This window comes from Acartia tonsa, chromosome 15 (genome assembly GCF_053477335.1).
Source record: "Acartia tonsa isolate MP-2025a chromosome 15, ASM5347733v1, whole genome shotgun sequence".
NCBI classification, from domain to species: Eukaryota; Metazoa; Arthropoda; class Copepoda; order Calanoida; family Acartiidae; genus Acartia; species Acartia tonsa.
The window spans coordinates 12,222,074-12,232,707 of NC_137274.1; positions in this window are offsets into that span (position 1 = coordinate 12,222,074).

A 10,634-nucleotide genomic window follows, 5' to 3' on the forward strand; every position below is an offset into this window, starting at 1 on the left:
TTATTAGTTAGAAGTAAATTTTGAAATAGGATGAAGTAACACCGAGGAAACTCTGTACACATTCGGCAACTCAAATTCAACTGACCTGTTTTCATACTGACTTGTTATGAGTATAAACTTCTCTCAATGACTCACTGATACATTGACTAACTCATTCCCACAGAAATATTTCATACCACTCTGGCACTACTAGCAGCTTCGCCCCTAGAGGCCTCTAGGAGTACTTGAGAAAGGGGGATTTGAATTTAGATTTTAAAAAAGTAAAAAAAATGTTTTTTGGGGGGTAGGGCCCAGGGGAGTATTTTTTTTGGGGCGATTTATCTTAGAAGGGTGGTTGTAACCTCCCCAAAAATAGTTATAAACCATCCCAAGAACTATGAGAAGCTACCCTGTTAAGGAGAACCCAATCGGTTCAGCAGTTAGCGAGATCCTTCGGTACAAATAACAGACAAACAGACATCGTTCTACTTTGTATTATAGAGACTATTTGAGGTAAGAATATTTTTATTTTTCTGTATTTAGCATTTCTTTCTGTAACTATTTCCCTAACTGACGCTAACAGTATCCTCTATTTGAGCAATTCTGCACCAATTTTAAATTAATTTTGTTTAGACTTACAAAAAATAATATTCTTGTCCTGAAACTCCACAAGTGTTAATGTTCGTTTTTTTCAGTCTGATTTTAAAACTTTGCTTTTATAAATGTTGTCATACTTGTTTTATTCATTTCATATTCGGAGCCCAATGACGTCTACAAAAGTTAAAACACATCTAAATCCATCTCTTTTTAAGGAGTTTCCCTTTCCCACTTCTCCTCTCATACCTCATTTTTAGACATATTTTATGACGTCACACATGACACTTTCTAGCGCTTCAATGAAACCTAAAAATTTTCTTTTTAAACTCATTTAATCTTTTAATTTTTAATTTGAAACTAATTGACTTGGAATATTTATGATACACAAGAAAGATTGTTGACAAAATTGACGAATTTACTAATCTATAATACAATGTAGAATGATGTCTGTCCGTCCGTCCATCCATCCGTCCGTCCGTCAGTCCGTCCGTCCGTCTGTCCGTCCGTCCGTCTGAAGCTTAAGATCTCGGTAACCACTGAACCGATTGGATTCTACTCTTCAGGGTATATACCTATTGGGCCTGTGGTGGTTTTAAGCTATTTTCTTGGGGGTTGGGACACCAGTAGTACTTTTTACAAAAAAAAATTAATGTTGCGCATCTGACATAGTAGCAGTTGGAACCATTTTTAACGTCTTTAGTTATGACGCAGTGTCGGACTGAGATTTGAACCTATCACATTCCCGACGACGAGCGGATGCACTATGTGTTGAGCTTGGGTTGCTGGTATATGTAGAGGTGTATAGTAAAAGGTTAACAAGGATGACACCATCCAAAAAGTAGAGAAGCACAAAAAATATAGGGAATAAGAAGATTTAAAGAGTATTTGTTAAATTCAAGAATAAAAATATTGGAGAAAATAAATACAAAACCTTACTTTATGGTGTATAAAGACTGACAGACCGATGGTCAATGTAAATTACATACAGGATGCTCTTTTTGTCTAACCCCCTACACTGCCCTTGAATGATAATGGTCTTTACTTCCATGATACATCCCACCTTGATATTTATTTAATACGATTAGAATGTTATTTTATCACTAGCGGCTACGCCCCTAGAGGCTTCTAGTGGCACTCAAATGTTTGCTTTTTATTTCAAATATCTAATTTGAGAAATAACTGTCTATGGTGCGTTAAAGTCTCTAATTTTCGATTTTTTTGTGATTTCTCTTGGGAGGGTGATATATTGTCCCCCAAAATAGTTTTAAACCTTCCTGATACCTATAGGAAACTACCGTGTTAATGAGAACCCGATCGATTCAGCGGTTAGCAAGATCCTTTCGTACAAATATACAAATAGACATCCTGTTACTTTATTATAAGGATATATAAGATATTTACTTAAATCTGTTTTTGATTTACATTAACATAAATTAAAGCAATCTTTTTTAAAAAGTTAATTCATTAGGGCTTGTATGTTTCCTTGAAAAAAATTTGGACAAAGTGTAGCCAACAAGAGAAATAATAATAAAATATCTGCAGGTTCTGATTTTTACAATTTTGTTACAAGAATTATATACTGAAGTTAAATTGGAATATATTTAAGAATATTTGAAACCACTGCCGCCATAATATGAATCTTGATAATACATTTGTTTCCGCCTCTAAATCCCTTAGGAAAAGCTCCAAAAGGGGCTGTGAATGTGGACAATAATGTTCTTGTTTTAATTTTATTTAAAATTATAATTTATATAATATTTAACATTATAATTGTTATGAAATTTTGATATTACTCATTATCAACTTTGGATAGCAGATCTTTTTCGGTGATATGACTTTTTTGCTTTCAATTTAAATCAGGGATCGGAAGCCTCACGTAAGCCGCGCATAAGCCTCAGTTTTAAACCTGCTTGTGAGCAGAAAAAAAAATATAAGAAAGAAGGATTGTCTGCTAAAGAGCCGTTTTATACATCCAGCTGAATTTTGTAGTGATAAAATCACGATTTCACTGAGGCTTACACGCGGCTTACGTGAGGCTTCCGATCCCTGATTTAAATAGTTTAACAAGTGGTTGATTGATATCAATATTTTTATTTTTATTTTTCCAGTCAAATTCAGATTTAAATTGATTTTTAATTTTCTTTGTACGTTTTTCAAAAGATGATTTGTTTGCTTCTGTAATTATGTATGTTTCAATCCTTGAGTTATAAAAAGCACTCTTTTAAATCTTATTTTCTTATTATATAACAATAAATAAGTACTTAGAAGTTTAATTTAGATATTTCCGCTAAATCATAAATATTTATATGAAATTTTTAAAAGCAAATCTTTTCTATAATTAAGTTCGGTCCGTCCTTTCGTAACTGTTAGCTCTTTTTGTTAATTTAGGCATGTTAAAATTGTCGGTTATAGTCCCTTTTGTGGCAACGCCTCTTAAGGGGCTGTTTGTCGTATTTTTACAGAAGTTTTTTATAGGTTGGGTTAGGTAATTGCCCAGCAGGGTTAAGCAATTGGCCCCGCAGTGTTAGAGCAATGTTAGAGCCCCCACCAGGGGCAAGAAATAGAAGAAAACCTACTGTTAAAATTCAACGAATAAGGTACGAATTAGAAAGCGTAGCAACTGTATAATCATTACCAGGATATCCGTACGTCCATAATATACCTAATTTTTAGCTTTTTTTGACAACATTTTTGTATGATATTGTGGTAGGGGTGAAGCAGTTCAACCCTACTGAGCGAGTTCGATTCAAACGAGCCCCTAGCCTTAAATAGATGGTGCTTGCTTACATGTGAAGACCGGAGCACCGAAAACCCACCCCCCTGCTTAGTTTTGACAAAAATCAAAAATAAGGGGGGGGGGGTAGTTTTTAACCCCCCCCCTTAATTTTGAAGAAAATCAAAAATAAGGGGGGGGTAGTTTTTTCACTGTACAACACGCCAGAAAGTTAGTGAGGTAAATCAAGTAAATCCAGTATACCAGAGGTGAAACCTTATTACAGGGATATTCATGTTTTGGGGCATAATTTCCTTATTTATTGACTGATTTTAGTAATTGATGTATCCCTGAACAGAAAATGAAAATAAGGAGGAGGGGGGCCAGTAAAAGGTTTTAATTTTGCGCAAAATGAATGTCCCTGTAATAAGGTTTCCCCTCTGGTATACTGGATTTTCTTGATTTACCTCACTCAACTTTCTGGCGTGTTGTACAGTGAAAAAACTACCCCCCCCCCCCTTATTTTTGATTTTCTTCAAAATTAAGGGGGGGGGGTTAAGTCTTTGCCTTGCTGAGCTTTTTTCCTCCTTGCCGTTTTCCAGACATTAAAAAACTACCCCCCCCCCCCTTATTTTTGATTTTTGTCAAAACTAAGCGGGGGGGGGGGGGGGGGGGGTTTTCGGTGCTCCAGTCTACCACATGTAAGCAAGTACCGATTCTACCAATAAATAACTACAAGGAGTTACTGATTAAAGGATATATTTTGAACTGATTCATTACAATAGATATACAAGTTTATATAGCAAATAGAAGTATAATAACAGATTATGAGGGGTAGCTGGTGAGGGGTTCCTTTGAGCTGGGGCTGTGTCCACAGGCGCAAAGGTAGGAGGGAAGGCTGCCTCCTTGGGGTAGGCAGGTGATGGCAGAGAAAAGGGAAGGTCCGGCTGCGGAAAGGGGGAGGGGGGTAATCCCCTCCCCATGCCCAGGTGGCCATTGTATTCCATAACAATGGGTTGGGTGACCGCTTATCAAAATGACCGACTTTTGATAGCATATCTAAAGTTGGTGGGTGGAGTTTTAACATCTGCATTTGCCGGGAATCCCAGAGCGTGGTATACTCTAGGAAAGGCTTGTCCGTATGATGCCGGCTACCACAATATAATCATCAAAATTTACATGTTATAATTATCATATCGATTTCAAACTTTGCATGATGATTCCTATGATAGTTAGGTACGCATTAGAAAGCATCTCAACTCTATAAATGTTCTTTACCAGAAAGTCATTACCTCTGCATTTAGAACATGATGATTTTTTAACATTTTGACAACTTTTTTCTGTATGATATAATTATGCTATTCGTTTGATTTTTGAATAATCATTCTTAGTAGAACACGAAAAAGTATATGATTTGTAAAAGTAGAATGATGCCTGTCCGTCTGTCTGTCCCTTAAGATTTCGGTAACCACTGAACCTATCAGATTCTACTCTTCAGGGTATATACCCATTGGTTTAAGCTATTATCTTGGTGAGGTGGGACACCCCCAACCCCCCAAAAAAATGTCTTTAGGCAGTTATTTCAAAATAAGTGGCAGTACCGGAACTACCTATTTTTTTTTAAATTACCTATTGGGGCAAAGCCCCTAGAGGCTAGGGGCGAAGTCACTAGTAAAGTATAAAATTGTAATAAAGTTAATAAGTTAATAAAAATAAACATATAGAGAGAAATGTATAGATAGGTAGATATTTGAAAGTCCCTAAAAGGTAGATACAGAACATAATATGGTATTCGAAATATAATTAGGCTTTATCCGTTCGTCTGACTGTATAGGGACAGTCCAGGGGCTCTCCACTTTCAATAGTTTAATCTAATAGATTTCTAACACAATCTTATCAAAAAAAAAGAAAGACCTGGCAAATATCAAGAATTAAAATTAGACAGAGCCGCCATGTCTCAATGTTTGAGGGGTCTGTCTTTTTTTATGCCAAATTGGCTACGATTGAGTAAGAAATCTTGCTAAGGCGTCTGTAGAAATGTCTTTACTTGCTCCATCAAAAACTAAAATCGTTATGGGTTCTATCTCCAAGATTTTAGGTACTTTAATTAGTTTAAATTGTGACCGATTGGTTTTTGTTTTAACATCCTTTAGCTTTGGTTGTGTTTTAGTTTTAAAATATATAAAGAAAATCAACACAAATTTTAAATTCTACCTCTAGAGGAAGCTCCCAAAATCTTGAGGGTAAATTTTTGCTTATTTCTTATTCATGTATTATTCAAATATATTGAAAACTTATAATTTATTTTAGAAAATAATGAAATATAACTTAGTTCAAAACTTATTTATTGTTTGAAATTTGTAATAGAATTTTTTATAAACAAGACTATATCAAAAACATAGATGTAATAAAATGAAAAAATACAGAAAATTGTTAATATATTATCTTATTTAATAAATAAAATTGTTCTCAGTTTCATAATTTTGAATTAGTTAATATTTAGTTAATATTTTTTAAAAATAAAGTTCCCTATGGATTATTTAAAAGCAGCTTAAAAGCTGCTCTCAGCTGTCCCACAACATTGAATGCGTTATAGTTAATTATGGTTCATAACGATAGGAATATTGACAAGAAGTTAAAGTCGTTTATCTTAACTGTTGAGGGGGGGGGGGGGGTCGTTGAAGGCCCGTCACACTCCGTTTTTTTTCATTTAATTTTCTGTCTAAAGCTGCCGCCGCAGAATTTTATGTTTTGAGATTTCAAGTATAATATTTACATAAAAATGAATTTTTTTCAAAAAAATTTAAGCTTTTTGAAATTTTTAAGTAATAAAAGACCTAAAATACAAAGGTTTTTTTAAAAAAAAAGGGTGAAGGCAACAAAAAATGACTTTGACTCACTTTAACCTTTAACAGTCGGGCCCCTTTCCGCAGCTTAATCGGTTTAGGGGGGGGGGGGGGTCAACGCCCCCGCCCCCCCTTCAGTTTCTCAGTTTCTATTAGAGATAGAGGGCTAAAACAATATTGTGAAAGTCACCTGTTTGATAATGAATTTCCGAACTGAAGTAAGTCAAAGTCAATTTTCCCTTTTACTTAACAACCTTTGTTTTTAGGCCCCTTTTTACTTGAAAGTTTCAAACGGCTGTAATTTTCTTATTTTTGAAGCTAGAAGAAATTTTTTTCTAGAAAATGTTTATCTTTATGTAAATTTTATATTAGAAATATCAAAATATAAATTTCAGCCGCAGCAGCTGTATTTGGCAGCTGCCGGCCGCCGCAGTCGGCAGACGGCGGGAAAACGGCGGCGGATCTTTATGAAATTTTAATACGTTATGTAAACATGTAAGAAAAAAACTTAAGTTTAAAATTTGACGTCTCTAAGTCAAAAATTACGGCCACAGTAGCCTTTTAAAGATTTCTGGAGACCTGGAGAATCAGGACCTGCAGGATCAAACCTGGAACCTGAAATTGACTTGAACACCTGTATTGAATATGAGGATGTACTACTAGACGATATATTATTATTTTGGTAAAAATAAAATGCTTTGTTTTCGTCAAAAAATAGGATGGAGATATTCAAAAAATTCAAACTCTCAGTTATATGTGTCATACCCATACTTAAAAAGTCACGCAGTTTGGGCTCTTTATCTTACACACACAGAAAATGAGACAGAAAAAACCGCATGCTACACTCGCCGAAGCCATCAATACATACATACTAGCAGTGCTAGATTTTCTTGAAGAAAGGGAGTTGAAAGTCTCCCCCTCCAAGTCCAAGGTCACTCTGTTTACCCCCGACATTTAGGAGTTTAAAGAACACCCCACAGTGGTGATTAAAAATGAAGTGGTAAAACTTGAATTGAAACCTAAACTACTTGGTGTCACTTTTGACACCATGTACTCTTTCTGTCATCATATAAAAGCAACCGTTGATTCAGCTAAGTCAACATCATTAAGTCCTTGGCAGGTGCCACCTGGGGGCAAGACCAGGAGACCCTGTCCATGACCTACAAAGCTATAGTCAGGAGTGTGTTAGAATATGCTGCTCCAATATGGAGCCCAATAATTTCTGACAGCAGTTGGCAGAAACTTCAATGTGTCCAAAACCAAGCAATAAAAGTCATCACAGGCAACTTGGCTATGGCATCTGAACAACACATACGTAGGGAAGCTAAAATCTTACCTATTAGTGATCATTGCAAAATGATTTCCAAACAATTTCTGCTGTCCAACCATGTTCCTGGTCACCCTGGTTACAAACATGTCCACAAACCTCTACCACCTAGATCTCATCTAAAACCTACCATCCAAAACATGAGACAAGACATACAAGACCTCCTACCAGTATCCAGAGACAACCTTAAAGCCAAGCAGGAAATTATACACACCAGAGAAGTTACCAGAATTCTGGCCAGCTATCCACCAAACAAAGTCCTTCTGACCAACCCCCCAGAGGTCAACAAAATGGAGGCTAATTTAACTAGATCTGTACGTTCCCACCTATCTCAATTAAGATCTGGCTACAGTAGACTTTTAAACTTGATCTACATAGAATTGATGAGAATATTGAAGATAAATGCCCGCTCTGCAACCAAACACCACATGAATCTGTTCACCTGATCAACTGCCCCAACAATCCAACGCATCTTACAGTTTTATCACTATGGACTCAGCCTGTTCTGATGGCGAATTTTCTTAAACTTGACGAGGGCGTAACTTGAACAGAAAACACAGATTCATTCTACTGACGAGATTTTCCCTGGAGGCTAATCAATCAATCAATCTTGCCATTGACGTATAGTAATAGCAAGAACAAACAGCTAAATATTCTTATAAAGTGTATTAATTCAATACAAGGTTAACATATAATAATAACATTAATATTAAGACAACTGTTCACTTTATGTTCGTATCCTGTTGCAGAGCAATGACTTGCTCCGAAACCGTGGATACCAGAACTAAAGTGCTAAACTATAAAATACATGTATTGCTCTTAAACTCAGGAAGAAAGGGACTATACATCACATTTCTCCCTGGCTTAAACATGAACCTCGGTTTCAAACTGTAATATTTCAGATTAAATATAACAATAGGTTTTTACATGTTAATTATCATAGATATTATAAGTAGCGTTGAACGCTTATAAAATAGATAATAGTGGATCTGGTATGACACCTGCCATATTTTTTTATATTTTTTTTTTATATTTTTATTCCAGATCTTTAAACACTTCGTATGCATTTTTTTATTTATTTTGGTTCCTTAGAACTCTTTTGTGTTTTTTTTTTTATATTTTCCTTTTTTCTTTATGTGTTTTTTTTTCTTTTTAATATATTTTTTTAAGAAAAAAACATTGATTAACATATAATCATTGAAGAATGCATTGATTTACACCTAATGCATTAATTACATAGTTATCATAAATACATGATATAAAATAACATTGGTTAACATATAACCATCAGATTTAAGCATGGTATTATAGAGCATTAATATGAAACATGAATTTTAAACTTTTTTGAGACTACTACTGCCTCAACAAATATTAAATACATAAAATAAAATAAAATATGAATTAATACACATAACTATAATTATTACTTTCTTTTTCCAGATGTTCTCTTCTTGCCAGGTTCTTCAATATCCATGGGCATAATAGCTTCCTCATCATTCACTCCAAGTTTTGCGGTCTCATCACACAAGCCGTCTTGAGACATCCTTGCCTCAGTATCACCAAGCATATGAAGACATCTTTCAAATCCGTTATTAACCGCAACCGAAATCGAGGTTGCAACGTTATCAACCTCCTCCTGATTATCCAAAATCTTTTGATGCTTACGACTAACCTCTTCTCCAAATTTATCAAGCATCATCAATATTCCAGGCGTGTGTTCCAACCTCATTTCCTCCCTCACTTGTTCATCAACACGCCATTGCTGATTTGACAATTCAAGGTCCAGACAAACAGGAATGTTCGGATTTAAGGGCTGATCCATCTGAACACAAACAGGATCCCCAAACCGAGTAACCAATTTGAAATCACCCTCGAACCACTCATTTACTTTGTGTTCAGGATTAAACTTCCACTCAATATTGGTTGTCAACAAACTTGTATAAACGTTTCCATCCAACTCCAATTTGATTTCCTTCACTACATTCTCTAAAGTGGTATTTGGATCACATAACAATATCTGCTTGGCTAGAGTCGGACGAAGACGCTTGCAGCGCATCTGCATTTGCCAGGTCAAAATTCTTGCGTCTACTTTATCATTCATCAGACTACCTGCATATGTGGCACTCACCAGGTTATCAATTATGTCTCTTTGACCATCCAATCTAACATAACGTATCTCAGCAGGCATCTCTCCACTGGTGATTAGACTTACCGAATTCACGTTTATAATACGTGGAATGTAGACTGATAAGTTCATGTATTCATTCACCTGAATGGAGTCAATAAACACTTTAGCACTCACATCCTGTTCAGACTTTCCATCAAGCCAATCTTTCTGTAACTCTAACAAAGTTGTGGATGGCATTTGCTTCAGAATAAAGCTTACTTTATTCACGACATCTTTCCAATGTGCCAGGAGCCGGACAGCTGACACAACCTGCGTCTTCAACCTCGGATCAACGCTATTACCCACCACCGTTCTCAACACCGTCTGAAGGCTCATTTTACCATCTGCAGGTATGACGTCAATTTTTGAAAGTTGAAGCCAATCCTCAAGTTCCCCCATATGTTTGATTATGGGTAACAATTCGCCCAACGTTTGACAGCTTTTTCTCTCATCTCCATCCAGGTATTCAATCTTAGCAAGCAATACCAAACTTGGTAAATTTTCGCAAACAAGCTTAGAGAGAAATATGGTCGCACTCAATTTATTCAAACTAGTTGTCTCGTTCCATGCCAACTTTTTATTTATAGCTTTAGAATGCTCACCAGCCGCCATCAGGTTGAGGTATCTTGAATTCTGGCTGGTAAAGACAGGGATCCTGTCCACAGGCCAGTCTATGGAGTGGATGCATCTTCCCATCTCCAACTGCACTGATAACATGTTTATCAAATTCAACTTAAACCTTGGTTCATTATCAATAAGACGAGCTAAATCTGCCAGTGGCATGTCCTCACTGCTCAAAAATATGTTCCTTGTCGCCCTGCCCACACTCAACGTGGGCAGCTCAACGCGCGACATTACCAACACCAGCCGGGATGCAGAGTTGCTGATCAATGCAGATACTGGTAGACCAGGTTTGACTTGATTTCCTTCATTGGCAGATTGTTTGTGGCGACCATCATCTTCATTGCTCAATAACTTTTGATTCATTGTTGCCGCCGTAACCAA